Below are 15,393 nucleotides of genomic sequence, written 5' to 3'. Positions count from 1 at the left end.
ATTAGCACCATTGACTGTTTATTTTTAACTACATACAAACTTTTATCGTGTGGGTGAGGTGGATTACCAACCTTATCAACCCTGTTTTCAGGGTTATTATTAAGCTGCCAAAGGCCCCTGACATGGTTCATGTAACGACTACTTACTTACATCAGTAAATACTTACAATAAAATGTAGATAAACACTCGTAAGAACGCGATATATCCCTACAAGACGTTGCGTGTCCTACATCCGTACGAAAATGTAATAGTTTTCGCTAATATATAAGTTGACTTGCGCAATTCGTTACCGGCGCAGTTATCTACGTTTTACTTTTGAATTATAAAACGCTATTGCCTCGGGGCCTTAAAATCCATCACGCACGGCGATCTTATTTAGATAAGTGGACTAGAACGGCTGTCGGAAGCCCACCCTGCTTACTTCACTTGACTGATTGCCGCTAATGAATGTCACGCTCTAATCTTTCCGTTAAACCCCCTTTTCCGAAAGCTATTCCACTAAAAACAATTTCAACTGAAACTCGACTAGGTTCTAAAGCTCCCAAGGAAATTCTGACAAAAATGCCTTTAAATTCGTTCTCTTTAGTTATAACAAACAGTTCTTCTTTTTTTCATAAATACAGGGTGTAAGTGACACCGTAACGAATACTGAGGGGGATGGTTTAGACCGTGATTCTGAGTTGATATCAAGTGGAATTTCTTGTCGGAAAATTCCTGAAATTTTTTGTATTTTTTTAATTGTTTTCAGTTCCATACTTTAGCGACCACCCACTTGATATCAACTCCGAATCATGGCCTGAATCATCCCTCAAAGTTTTCGTTACGATGTCACTAACATTCGGTATAATGTTGGCCGAAAAAGATCGCGTGATGATTTTGATAGGTGGCACTTCGCCGAACAGCGTGAAGAATATGGAGGGGAGGCCTTTGCACAGCAGTGGGATAATAGACAAAGCATAAACTAGAACTAGATAACTCTTTAATGAATATCGATTAGAATTATTTATTTATTTACCCACCAGTAGCCATATATTTTGAGTGCGGTCGTCGTGGGTAGTATGTAGGTGTAAATAGTTTTAAGGATGTTATTTTTCCCAATGGCTGAAATATACTTAGTCACCTAAGGATCCTCTTTGAAGAAGTTGAAAAACTTCTGTATAGTTTGAACAGTCCTTTCAAGAACTCGCATATAAGATCACCATTTGTAAGAACGTCATAATCGAGATTTCTAATCGGCGTATACGCGTGTGCCTCGTATTTGTAGGTAATTTCATTTTGCATACGTAAGCCTACAGTCGTACCGTAAAATTTAATACGCTTTACGATGTAAGTACTATGAATATGTACAGTACAAGGAAAATTCAGATTAAACGTGACTGGAACGTCCCGGGGCTGAGTCTTAAGGGTAATTCGCAATAACACGGGCGCTAATGACCCCGCATTCACAAGGGAGAATTCTCAGCTAACTGCGACATTAGGACCTTCTTATTTGGCTATTTCACTTCGTTAAAGGCCCTTTGTGGGTGTTGCGGAAAAATATCCAGTTTACATTAAGAAACTTAATAGAAACTGGACATGTTTGTAAAGCGTTTGTTAAACGCTAGGTTATGGCTGAGGAAATATTTTTGGCTTTTATTAATAATAAATGTCAGGTAAGTACAACCCACAGGGTCCATCAATCCATTAATCTTGATTTTTCTTATTTTAGTGACATCATGACAGAAGACAAAAAGATTTTATTACAAGAAAATCTGGTAAACCTGAAGCACCAAAACGCAAAATTAAATTACAAAAATATTTTTTTATTAAAAGTTGAATTACTTTGTGATTTGTTTAGGACATTACAGGCTGATCACCTGATTGTCCAAAAGTAAAATGATCCGTGCTTCGGAAGGCACGTTAAACCGTTGGTCCCGGTTACGACTTACTGATGTAAGTAGTCGTTACATGAGTCATGGCAGGGGCTTTTAGCGGCTCAATAGTAACCCTGACACCAGGGTTGATAAAGTTGGTTATCCACTTCACAACCCACACGAGAGAAGAAGAATAAGACCAAAAAGTTAGCAATTTATTAAGTACCTAATAATTAATAGAAGCCTGCTAAAATAAGAAACCATAAAATACATAACTTTTAAAACGCTTAACTCTTGCTTTAAGGTTGCAAATTCAAATCCTAGCACGGACCTAAACCAATAATTTTATTTTCGATTTAAGTATATAACAAATTCATGTAAGGATCGTAAATGATTATCACGTGCTCAAGAAAATATTATGAGAATACCCACGTTCCGGAAAAATACGTTTCGGAGGTGATGTGACCTGAACTGTATCTTAGAAAGTCAGATAGGCAATCGTTTCTGTAAAAATCGAATCTCCATGTTCTTTAGGTATGCGGACCATATGATAACGGGTAATCATGATAAATAAAAGATCATGATATGACATATCTACATGATTTCTCAAAATATACATATCTACATGGTTTCTTCAATAATACTTATCCAATTATTAATCGAAGCCTCTCCGCATTTTTATCCAATACCTAAGCATTTTTAAGCGGATTCAAATAAATATTGTAATTGGAACAGTAGTAGGTAACCCGGTTAAATTAATTAAAAGCAGTTTGAAATATAACCCCGTTTGTGTTCGGACCTAAGATAAATATCGTTAGCCCAATGAAGCAATAAATAATATTGTAATGTAGTTTTTGCAAGAGCTCAGATATATTATATCCTCGATTTCATTCCAGAGATATCCAGTTCTACTTTTTGTACTACTTAATGAGTTTTTGGAAAGCGACGTGGACACGTAATACTCTCATACACATACATAAGATCACGCCTATTTCCCATTCGGGTAGGCAGAGACCACCGAATTCCACTTACTATGATCCTGACTTGAGGAGCTCGGTGGCGCAGCGGTTAACGCGCTCGGTCTGCGATTGTTGAAGTAAAGCAACTTTCGTAAAGGCCGGTCATAGGATGGGTGACCACAAAAAAAAAAAAAGTTTTCATCTCGAGCTCCTCCGTGCTTCGGAAGGCACGTTAAGCCGTTGGTCCCGGCGGCATTAGCAGTCGTTAATAACCATAAATCCGCACTGGGCCCGCGTGGTGGCTTAAGACCCGATCTCCCTATCCATCCATAGGGAAGGCCCGTGCCCCAGCAGTGGGGACGTTAATGGGCTGGGGATGATGATGTAGCCTAGGCCTTCCTCTTCCGACTGTACAACTGACACCCGCATTACAGCTATAAAGGTGGGATTAAGAAACTAATCTCAGCCTCGAGACTGCCCTCAAGATCATGTCAATGTGACAGTTCTTATATAAAAACAGGGACCTGAGCATGATCTTGAGGGCAGTCTCAACTGAGATTAGTTTATTAATACCCCTTTAAAAATAAAAAACTCACTCAATAAGTAACGAAAACCGATGTATTTTTTTAAACTTGAATAAGTTGTAAATAAAGAACATGTACAGATGAATAAAATAAGCACAATATGCAGTCTTATTGCTCAACAGCAGTTTCTGCAACCTTAGGGTAAAAGAAGTTTATGCATTGGAGCGAGGGATTGTATTTCCTGCGTGTGTAAAGTTAAGTACTTATTTGTTACGTTATGTTGCTGGTTACTTCGGAACTAATCACTCAGCAAACCTCTACCCATTGTGAATCCTTAGTAATTCCAAATGATGGATTTATTGAACAAAAAAACTATTCGTATTGTAATCGAATTCAATGCAAAGTTCAAAAGCACTTTACTATAAACCCAACTCAAAATAGTTATGGTTACGGTTATAGATAAAACTTTATTGTGTTTAGCACTTTTCACTATCTACCCTGCAAAAGACATCGCGTCAACAATTACGCGCTTTGCTTTAGATTCGATTTCAATACTTCTTTGTTTAATAAATACGACTATACAAACTTTTCACCAGAAAAACATCTAGTGCTTTCAAAGTAATGAATTGGTTAATTATACTGTGATAAATCGTGGCTTTAAAACTCAAAGTGATGTATTAACTGTGCTTAATCAACTTCACTATTACGTTTCTCTGCTTGTTGTAAATTAATAGAGTACTTTTAAAAGTACCGTTGGATTTACATATATTACGTTTGTTTGTTGTTACTCTATAGGCATTTTGGAAAAGAGCAGTTATTGAAATTAGAACAAATAGTGAATGTTATCATCAGGGTCTGCATGACAAATTCGCCGCGCGCGGTTTAGTTCTTAAATTAATCCCGTCCTTTACTTTCAATAAGGATAAGAAAGAGACAGCGTTAGTTTTAGTACTGACAAGTTAAGATAAAGTTGGTGGTTACCCGAATCGGTACTATTAAGTCACGTAAAAAGGTATCAACGCCATTCATTTTAAGCTTTTAGTGCTCTCCACTTGTAACGCCAAGAGGTAATTGAATTCTATCCGAGGGAAATCTACAATACACCATACATAAAAAAGACATTTCAATCACGTACCTTTGCTGTATTTATTAGCGCTTGTAAAAACCTCGTAGTTATCCATTTCCCGGTATAGGTATAAAACTCCTTTGTGCTTTTGCAGTGCTGCAATCGTCGTAATCTCGTCGACCCACTTGACTAGGTACACGACCTAGTTACCCTTAAGCCTGACGCACACAGAGCCGAGAAAGCGGGACAAGCGAGCCTTTGCGGTTTGTACAATATTTAGCACAAGCTTTCCGTCCGCGTCTCAGTCCGCGTGGACTTCGGTTATCGCGCGCGACACGTCATGTGTCCATCCCCTTTTCATCCCTTTAGGGGGCGATTTCCGAGATGAAAATTATCCTATATTCTTCCCTAGGTCTCAAATCATTAATTGCAAACTATCTTCATACCAAATCTCATCTAAATCATTTCAGCAGTTTAAACGTGAAATGTAACAGACAGATAGAATTACTGTCGCATTTATAATGTGGATCCTAGTAGGAATTGAATAGGACTTACAACCTCGCTTCCCGCTCGCGGTAGCCACTTCTGTGTGCATTGAGCTTTATAAACGTTTACTCTCCCCGTCACCTATTTCACTATGCCCTAAACTCGTTACCGATGCGGATTGGGTCACCACGATAGATGGTTGTCGAATGCTGTCGACTTGCGGACTTGTGGAGTGAAACGTTTAAGATTGACGATTTGGTACGCTATTCCGAACACTTTTTTAACACATTGTTTGTGATTTACGCGGTTAGCGTTTAGTGTTAAAATATTGATAATTACTATGAACTTACTATGAATGCATGAAGATTGTATATTTTTATGCGGAATTAAAATTCAGTTATTATTTTTATGCCATTCACGCAATTCCGAAATCGACTATTTATTAGGCAATATGGGTATAATTGTATTATAAAAGGTGTTAATTTATAATACTTATACGTACGTGCTAAAACTAACGAGTAGGAACCTACCTTTGATCGAACGGTAACAAGCTGCACCTCACCTAATAACATACAGCAACTCTGATTTCCAGGTGAATCAAAGACGAACATCGTCCTTAGAGTTTGTGAACTCTAATGACAACAGTGTATAATAATGAACAGTGTATGAAGTGGTTATCGGTGTAAAACAAGACAAATAGAAGTACCTTATAATTCTATTAACAGTTAAAGTGCGGAGATATTATTTTTAAAGTGTCTAAATACCTGTCATTTTCTTATCCGCCGAAAAGGGTACCTAATCGACAGACATATTTATGGAACACACGTCAATTTTAGGCAGAAATATAAAGAACTCCCTCAAAATTTTACATTAGCCAATAAGCCGACAGAATTAAGTTGACAGCACACGTTCAACGGGTTGCATATCAGCGAGATACCTATTTGATTCGACCGAGTTATTCATGCATTCCCTCTTTCATTTTAAAATTAACAGCTGTTAGTCATCCGTCTCTTTCCTTTTCGGTGGATAAGAAAACGACAGGTATAACTTGAAATAAAATTAGGACGTGTCTGAAGCAATAAAGGCCAATATAGATCTAATTCTAACTAATAGGTAAGTAAATTAGACTTAAAATTCGATTGGTGCAGGTCACGAGTGCAGATTATAGATTATCAGTTAGGTGTTTGAATGGACTTCAGACACGGAAACTGCAACTGATATAATGGCTATATGAATTAAATTTGATAAACCAGGCGCTAGATGATCTTGTAGTAGCTTTTGTTTCAAGTCCACTTTTCTTTATTTTAACGCACCTGTCGATAACTTAAGGTGGCGGACCCCGTGATAAACCAAAATGTCTATTTTAAACGAAGTCGTAGGTATTTGGATCCGTGGAACTGACTACATGACAACAAAAAAAAGTAAAGTAGTAAAGTGCAGTGGATGGCCTTACCAGTGTAAATACGTATATGAAAGTAGACACGGATTCAATTAGTTCGGAGGTGTGGAAGCGTGTTACAGCAGTAGATAGGTAGCTACATGCTGGGCTGAACGCTGTGGCTTCCTGTGCACACTTACAGCTGACAGTAGCCCGAGTGAGGGACAGGAGCGGGGTAGACATGATCTTTTAACACTTTCAAGGACAGAACGTCTAATGACGCTCCGATTCCAAGGTGTCATACTATCTGTTATAAACCATCAATGACCCATCGTCTCTGCCCGTGAAAGGGTTAACGTGATTTAGTTGCCCGAATGGCATTCACTAGATTCGCTTTCTACTTTATCATTGGAATTGGTAAAGAGTGAAATACTCTCCCGGCGTCTTTGTTCCATACGTATGTATACTACCTACCTATAATTTGGGGTTTTCAACTTTTCAGCTTTTTTCACGAGTGAATAGGGCTTGCGTGCTCCACCTTAGAACATATCGCTGCTTAACATCAGGCGGGATCTTCGTCAGACGCACTCAAATCTTTGAAAAAAAAAAACATAGCCGGATAAATGGAGGACACTGAGGACTCTCATCTGGTGCAAAATTTTCAATAACAAGCTTAGGTAAGCTTGATTATCTGCGTCTAATGTTTAGCTTAATTAAAGTAAATATTAGCCCACTTGGGCACCTGCAGGCCTGTGTTAAACATTGCACCAGATGAGAGTCCTCAGTGCCCTCTATTTATCCGGCTATATATTTTTTTCAAAGATTTGAGTGCGTCTGACGAAGATCCCGCCCGATAAGTGGGTACTTATATTCCCAATATCTGCTATGGTTGCGGCTTCAGTCAAGTGACTGCAGCCTCACAACCTAGAATTTGCCGCACACTTTGTAACAGTGCCTCCGACAGGTGGAAATAATTAAATAATAAATGTGCGTTAAGCCTGAAGTTTGAATTTTGTGCCATACTCGTAGGGCCGCCTCCAAATTACCTGACTGACAAGCCTCTGGCTTCCATTCTACTGCTAGTTAGCGCTCCACCACAACATTAGATCACATTGACTGCATTACCTTGGCTTTTAACATCATTTGCCAAGAGTGCTCCCTCAAACCTTATTCTAATGAGTGTCATTTCCAAGAAATTATCATTAACTTTCCGAAAATGTTTTAGTACTGTAATTTATGTGAAATATTGTGTAAATTATTTGTAAAATAAAATAAATTATTTCGTGAAATATTGTGTGTTATTTAAATTATTTTAATATATTTTTCTGCAAGTTGCAATCAAAATTAATTACAGGTACTTACTGTATTTCAAATAAAGCTTATCCTAGACTCTGATGTACAATAAAATATTACCTTGCGATGATATTGATTTAGATCAATATGATAACATTCAACATTAGTGTTGAATGTTATCAAATCTTACTGGAAAACAGCAAATAATCGCAACTCCAAATTTGACACGTTTAATATAATATTTTACCACGCTGCTTCACTGCAGGTCTGCTTTCACATTTTTCGAATAATGTTTTTACGGTCTTTATTTTTAGTACAACGTCCTAAAATAGATATATAATAGGTAGAATAATCATTATGACGCCTGGTGACAAATGGTTAAAACATCGCTCGTAATAACAGTTGAACACGTGAGAAAAAACACAGGCCCTGTGTCGATTATTACTACAAGCTACGAAAGATAAGCACCTAAACGTATTCCATGGTTTTTATTCGCTCCCAATCCAGAAAATAAACAAATTTCGATTCCACTTCCGTTCCCGACCTCTGACACTGACAACCGAATCTATCATCAACCTTTCAATGGTACATGATTACGCTCCGTTAATGTTAATTACTGTTGTATTTTGCGGTTTGCAAATCGATAACGTATCATTAGCGCTTGCCTGTAATGATGTAATTTACAATGACCACATTGCAGTGAGCCGTTTATAACCTCACTATTATGTTTCTCTACTATTAGTAAATAAAAGGATGATATTTTATGATTCATAGTAATGGAGTATTGTTCATAGTACGTTGTAGTGTTCCCTGTATATGCTGGTATAGGACTGAATAAAAACAAAGAACTCTTTCAGGTGCTTGTCTTCTTGGGCATGTTTCAAACCCGATTGATTGTGTGCTTAGTGAGTGTTAGTGAGATATATTTACCTAGTTGGCCCCAAAGTTCTGTCACTGGCACATCATTTTTAAAATTCGAACATGATTTATGAAAATATTATTCAATACTATTTTTTTTTAATTTCACTATTTTAACCTCGTAAAGCCGAGGTTTCCAGACACAATAGTAAAACAATGGAGTTTGGATTTTAAAAGGACTGTCGGCGTTACGACTTTAAAACAAAAAAAAAATAGTCATTTACCACGATTTTTCACGATGAAGTGGACGTTAAAGAAAACTGTATAGCTGTTATAACGTTGTATCTCTGTGGGCACACGCCGAGTACCATTTTCAAGTGGCTCAAAAATTTGAATATTACGTTCAGGTTGGTGTACCGTACTATTGATAGATACAATGAAGTATCCAGTGTTGAGGACAAGAACTTTAACACACAAAAACATAAGTGCAAAAGTGTACCAAGAGACGGTTTTGGATACGCTTGTCAATGATCTACCTAACACGTTATTTTGTGGACATCATTTCGTGTTCCAGCAGGACTCTGCGCCTGTACACAAAGCCAAGTATACATATCATTAAATCAATCTGCTGGTGGGTGCTACTACCTATTAAAAAGTTTTTATTGTTCCAAAATAGTCACTAAGCTTAATTATTATTCACTTACTACTATGGGTTATTTTACTCAAAAATAATGATTATTGATTACCATTCAATACATTAGGAAAAGCCGATGGTTTATATCTGTGTTATTTACCGCTGTTTTTTCAGAAACGGACACAGTTATAACCCTAGTGGGTCTTCTTGAAGTACTGAACCAGTCATGTCCTGCAGCACCAAACAAAAAAGTCACAGAAAACAATGCTAAAAACCTTATTTACTTAGGTAGTTAAACATCAAGTTGAGAGCGGGTCGCGTCTCAGTGCGACTGATCGGAGAGGGCTGGAGGCGACTGTAATTCTGTTACTTCCAGCTAATTGGATCCAGCGAGGATCTGACACGAGTGTGTTGTTAATCCCGTCTCCTTACACGACTACCTACAATTATAGAGGATAAGTGTACCCTGATTCTTGCCTTTATCTTGGTGAATTTCTATCTAATTACTTAGATCACCCGCTGCATTTTAGATAACATGACATTTCTTGTTAGGTGACTCGTTGTTTTTCTTGGACATGTAATTGTAGACATCACAACGATGTTTTAAAAAATATTGAGAAAATAATCATATGAAAGGGAAGCTATCTGAACCACGGAATAGCAGAAAGAGGTTGAAATGGCCAAGTGAGCGCAACACGCACGCCATACAAGTATGAGCAAATAGTTCATACTTCAACTTTGCGCTCAACTCATTCCCAAACTTTACGACGCACGGAGCTCCGCGAAAATATATAAAAACGTCGTCTTGCGTATTATAAGCTGCAGGACTATAAGTAAAATATAGACTTTCATGCAAGAAAATCCCTCCTTATCACAAGAAAGCTAAAAACCTTAGTATGATCGGTTATTTATCAAAAAATATTTTTGTATCTTACGAAAAGTAATCACAAAATGGCAGCTTATCAAATAAAATATACATTACTTACCGGTAAAGTAGCTATGGAATTTGAGAAGCAGTAGAGCTATCGTAGTTAGGTATCTATTCACATGAGTAACAGTAAAAGAGAGTGGGGTTGAACCGGCAACGGCGGTTCTCATACAAAATGCGCGTTAGGGTCTTTTCAACCACTTTCTTCTATTCCGTGATCTTAATAGTTGAGTTTTTATAAATTAAACCAGTTGATGTAAGTTAATAAAATCCGATAACCGTTTTAATCTTCTTTAATAACAGTTTCAATAACAGTTTTAAAACTATATAAATATCGTTGCAAAACTTAGTAAAAAATATAAATTATAAACAAAATTTTGAAACAGTTTCAGGAATGGAGTTATGACCTGAACCTGATGCCTAGTTTAACTCACTGCATAGAATAAGGAATAGTAACCATACGGCAAAATATATTATATTATAATCTAAAATTAAATACTAGCGGTATAATATTAGATCACCAAATATAATGTTTCTATTAGCTAACAGAGAAACATATTATCAAAATTAAATGAGCAGCAACATAATAGTGAGGCAATGGTGCCGATTCCTGCAAACACCAACTTAAATCTAAATTTATCTTAGAAAACCTAATTTTAATTTAGTTTAGCAAAAAGTGCAATTCTGGCTTTATGGTCGTCTAAATTTAAAATATTTTATCAGGATGTTTGACACGCTTAAATTTAATAGAACGTCTACGAGGTCTATGGTCAACCAGCTGGTGTCGTTTTTTTCGTAAAGAATTGGTAAAGAAGAATGAATGGAAGTGAGTGAATGAAATCGTCATTTGAACAAAAAAAATACATGTTTTTCTTATAATTTCGTACGAAGGAATACAAAATCGTAATTTATGTGTGTTTTAGCAGCAAATACAATAAATAAATGCAATAAAACATTTTTCTATGAATTTTAAAACATACATCTGGCATTATTCTAAACCATAAAAAACACAGCGTCAAGATCATACTTAAAAAAAAAAAACGTGTTGAGATTAGGTATCGTTAGGTTTTCAAATCAAAAATACTTAATAAAACACAAAAATGACTAAATAAAAGGACGTCGATGAAGAGGAAGACCAAGGCGGAACTAGTAAAAGTGGAAGTTGTGTTGTATCAGAACGACGGAACTCGCTGTGAATGCATATTAAAAGTCCTCAACCAACAAGACTCCTATCTTCTTCTTCGTCGTTCCCTCACTGCTGAGGATCGCGACCACAGGTTATGGTTTTCCACTCGGTACGGCTATATGCAGCGTGCACCGCCCTCTGTATGCTGCCGCCCACCGTCTTCTTCACGATGTCAGACCACCTCGTAGGCGCCCTTCCTCGCGCACGTTTGCCATCCATTTGCCCAACGATGATCTGCTTCTCCAGACTGTGCTTCGGAGACCGCATAATATGTCCGAAGAAGCTTAGGGCACGATTCCGGCATATTGAGGAGAGCCGCGTCGTGATCTTGAGCTCTTTTAATATGGACTCATTCGTACACGTAAATAGCCTTAAATTACCAAGTAGAGAAAGTCCAGCATGAGGTGAGCACGAAGTTTTGAAGACAGGAGTGATTGTATTAGATTTCCTCCTGAGCAGTTGCACTACAAATTTAGTGATGAAGAGGTGAGTGATCGAAAAAATGTCATAGAAGAACTTGTAGACATCATATTAATCTGAGTTACTTGTATTAATCAGATTTTTTACTAATTTTCAGGCAATACTTGACAGAAACCTTAAGTGGGATGACATAATTATAAAGAAAATCAATAAGAGGATGAACTATTTTAATGTTTATAAAACAATAGTATGGAAGAATTTTGATGCATCTTGGAGCAATGGCAACATGTAAGCATATTCCTAGTTAAAAATATATTTAAGTGAGTGTTGCTCGTTGTAAGTGGATTTCCTTTACGGCTGATTAGGCTCAGGCCTAGGACGGCCAGATATGAGGAACGGCTAGTCCTGTTTTTTCTCTAATGTGGTTTGTAAGATCAATGACCAACCTCATCAACCTGCTGCTGTGACTATTCGGGTGTCCCGGACTAAAGGCCCTTGACGAAGCTTACTTATCTAATGAAATGACTATGTAGGTACTTAAGTAATTAGTAATGGAGTCAAGACTCTCTGTGAATTTGCCTCTTATGTATGAAACCGTTTTTCATGACGGTCATAGTAACTAAACACATAACGGCCTCCGTGGTCCAGTAGTTGAACGTTGTGCTCACAATCCAGAGGTCCCGGGTTCGAATCCCGGTAGAAAAAAATCACAGAAATCATCTTTGTATTCCTTGTTTTGCTAGGACATTACAGGCTGAACACCTGATTGTCCAAATGTAAGATGATCAGTGCTTCAGAAGGCATGTTAAGCTGTTGGTCTTGGTTACTACTTACTAGAGTAAATATGTAGTTGTTACATGAGTCATGTCAGGGGCCCTTGGCGGCTCAATAATAACCCAGACACCAGGGTTACCAACCTCATCGGTTGGTAATCCATCTCATAACTCACATGATAGAAGAAGAATAGTAACTAAGGAAGGGATCTTCTTCAGTATTATAATGGCCTAGGTAACAGACTCCAATGCGGGTTGGTGGAGGTGTTTTTTTTTGGAGCAGCATGGTGGAGTATGCTCCATACCCCCTCTGGTTGATTGAGGGGAGGCCTGTGCCCAGATGTATATAGGCTGTTTATGTATGTATGTAGGTAACGGACTGGTTATCTATCTTAAAAAAGTGACTGCATGTTGTCTTGATTATAATATTTGTTTTCTCTTCAGATTTGGGAGTTGTGAGTGACAACGAGCAGATTACATAACAATGGGAGGATAACAAGGGCCTTAACTGAAAAAACTGGGAATGTTCCCAAATAAACCTCACAGATGTAGAAGAATGACAAAATAAATTTGTTTATTTTATTTCTGTTCCCTACTAAACTAGTAATAAAACATACTTGTTACAAATACTTTTTGATTGTATTTTATTTATAACATCAAAACTTGCACAGAAAAAAGAAATATTTATATTTGTGATGGGTTGCTTATCTGTCACCACTCTGGTCATTATGTCCATCACAAGAGGCTGCAGTTGGTCTTCTTGGTAGTGCACGGCTCAGTCCATCCTGGTATGGTGGTGTGACTATGTATGTATGTACAGCACCACAATGGTAGGTATGTATGTAAGTATTTTTTTATACTCCTGGGTTCTTCTTTCTTTATTCATCACCATCTAAAACAAGTATAATGCTTAGATAATTATTCTAATAAGAAACAAACATAAATAGCCTATTTATTATGTCCCACTGCTGGGCTTAGGTATCCCTTCAATCAACCGGAGGGGGTATGAAGCATACTATATTCTGCTCGACTGCAGATTAGTGACCGTGTTTGGGCTAAATAGCCTGGGAATAACTGCTTGACGTGCCTTCTGAAGCACAGAATCATCTAACTTCTTCAGACAATTGAATGAATCAAGCCTGCAGTTTCCTATACATACAAAGGACCTTGACAGCCTCTAAGTGATTTTGACGATGTCCCCATTGGGTATCAGACCCGGATCTCCAGATTCTTCTTCTTATCGTGTGGGTTGTGAGGTGACGTACCAACCTCATCAACCCTGGTGTCAAGGTTACTATTGAGCCGCCAAAGGCCCCTGACATGACTCATCCATCATGATCCGTCATGATCTCCAGATTGTGAGCTATGGTTAGAGAACCATTAGACCAAAGAGGCTGTTATATATATAACTCATAGGTAGACAGATTTGCATTCATATTTAATGTACTTACATACCTGAGAGAACATTAGGGATCCATGTCACAGAAGTATTTTTTGTTATTGGTGGCTCATAATTACAATTCAGGATGCAGTGGCTATTAGGACTACTTGCAAATGTCAAAATCAAAGATTTATCACCTGAAATAAAAAAGGATTAATTAGAATACATACATACATCAATTCATGCTTACATTTCCTAACGGGTTGGACAGAAACAAATATAATGATCAGAAGGATGTAAACAAAAAATGTGGGTTCCGTCACATTCCCAGTACATTTAGCATGCCATGATATTCGTGGAAACTGAGATAAAGCAGTAAAGAGCTTGTAAAAGAAGTTTTTTAGCCCACCTTTTGTTACTGCTAACTGGTGATTTTGTTTGGTTCACATCATAAAGTATTTTGAAATAATCTAAAGGAATAAACCAACAAGTAAGGTATCTACCCAGAGCGGGATCAAGTGTGTTAGTAATTTGACTTGGGCAATAAACTGTTTGGTTGCTGCCATGTTATTTATACCTGATAACATTTACCTTGCTGTGGAGGCCTTCCTTCAGTGTACTTCTGTAGTTCCATTCCATAGATAGGTACATTACTTTTGTAGTAATTTTAAGTCCTTCAGGTCAAAAGGATAAGAAGAAGCAGGCAGTGCAGCCTGCACTGCGCGCCTGGTAGGAGTCATTACAGTTTTGACACACACAGAGCTAGGTATGTGTTGATGTTACACGTTAATCGTTAATATCACTGGCACTGCATTGTTTCAAGCATCCACCACACGGTCCAGTTGAAAGTAGTGTTTAAGATTGACACAATTAGATTGTCCTCTTAGATAAATGTTTGGATTAACTTTGAAGATGATACTCATGCCAGAGACATCATCATACCGGCTAAGAGTCTTTTGTTTCGATGTGCCTCCTCGCAGTCTTCTTTCTTTTACTGGTCTTGGGCGGTAAACGACGTAAAACAAATATTTCTCGTTGACCCTTCTATTCGTATATTTAGAAGATTCTTTATCGCTATTTAAGCTATTTTGAGAGCGGCAAGGTCTTCCGAATGATCTGCAGGTGAAATCAGTGGCCGGAATTCACAAAAAGCGCCCAAAAAGTGCCGAAAAACTGATTCATGTACTTAATTTTAAGAAGTTTAATTTTATCCGGCAAGTTTAGAAAACCGTATAAAATTAATTTAGCATAAGAGTTTAACGTCAAATTAATTTTCGCTAGAATAGCTTTTTGTCGCCTAAACCTAAATTGAGTAATTTAGAAACGTCATTCCTAAATTTAAGATTAGGCGTCAACTAAAATGTGCCGCCAGAATACAAATCCAGTTTTTGACATTTAAACCGTAATCTTAGCTAACTTAAATTTAAGTGTGCCTGCCGGAATCGGCACCAATATCGGCTCACTGCAATGTGGTTACTGTAAATTACATCATTACAGGCAGGCGTTAATAATACGTTATCGATTTGCAAACCTCAAAATACGACAACAATAATTAATATTAACGGAGCGTAATCATGTAAGTACCAATGAAAGGTTGATGATAGATTCGGTTGTCAGTCCCCAGGTCGGGAACGGTAGTGATCGAAATTGTGGA

General features: G+C 37.5%; 2 long non-coding RNA genes across 2 annotated transcripts; one reads left to right on the top strand and one right to left on the bottom strand.

Moving 5' to 3' along the window:
- The first annotated feature begins 10,575 nt into the window (after positions 1–10,575).
- On the top strand, positions 10,576–12,906 carry LOC126370496 (uncharacterized). Its single transcript, XR_007566886.1, has 3 exons — positions 10,576–11,651; positions 11,743–11,873; positions 12,803–12,906. It is a non-coding gene; the product is annotated as an uncharacterized LOC126370496 (long non-coding RNA).
- A 79-nt stretch (positions 12,907–12,985) lies between these two features.
- LOC126370495 (uncharacterized) lies at positions 12,986–14,978 on the bottom strand. Its single transcript, XR_007566885.1, has 3 exons — positions 14,331–14,978; positions 13,814–13,936; positions 12,986–13,250 (listed from the first exon to the last, which is right to left on the bottom strand). It is a non-coding gene; the product is annotated as an uncharacterized LOC126370495 (long non-coding RNA).
- Between the last annotated feature and the right edge of the window lie 415 nt (positions 14,979–15,393).

Source organism: Pectinophora gossypiella, chromosome 10 (genome assembly GCF_024362695.1).
Source record: "Pectinophora gossypiella chromosome 10, ilPecGoss1.1, whole genome shotgun sequence".
Lineage (NCBI taxonomy): Eukaryota > Metazoa > Arthropoda > Insecta > Lepidoptera > Gelechiidae > Pectinophora > Pectinophora gossypiella.
Note: the sequence above shows the minus strand (reverse complement) of the source record. Positions and strands in the feature narration are given on the sequence as shown.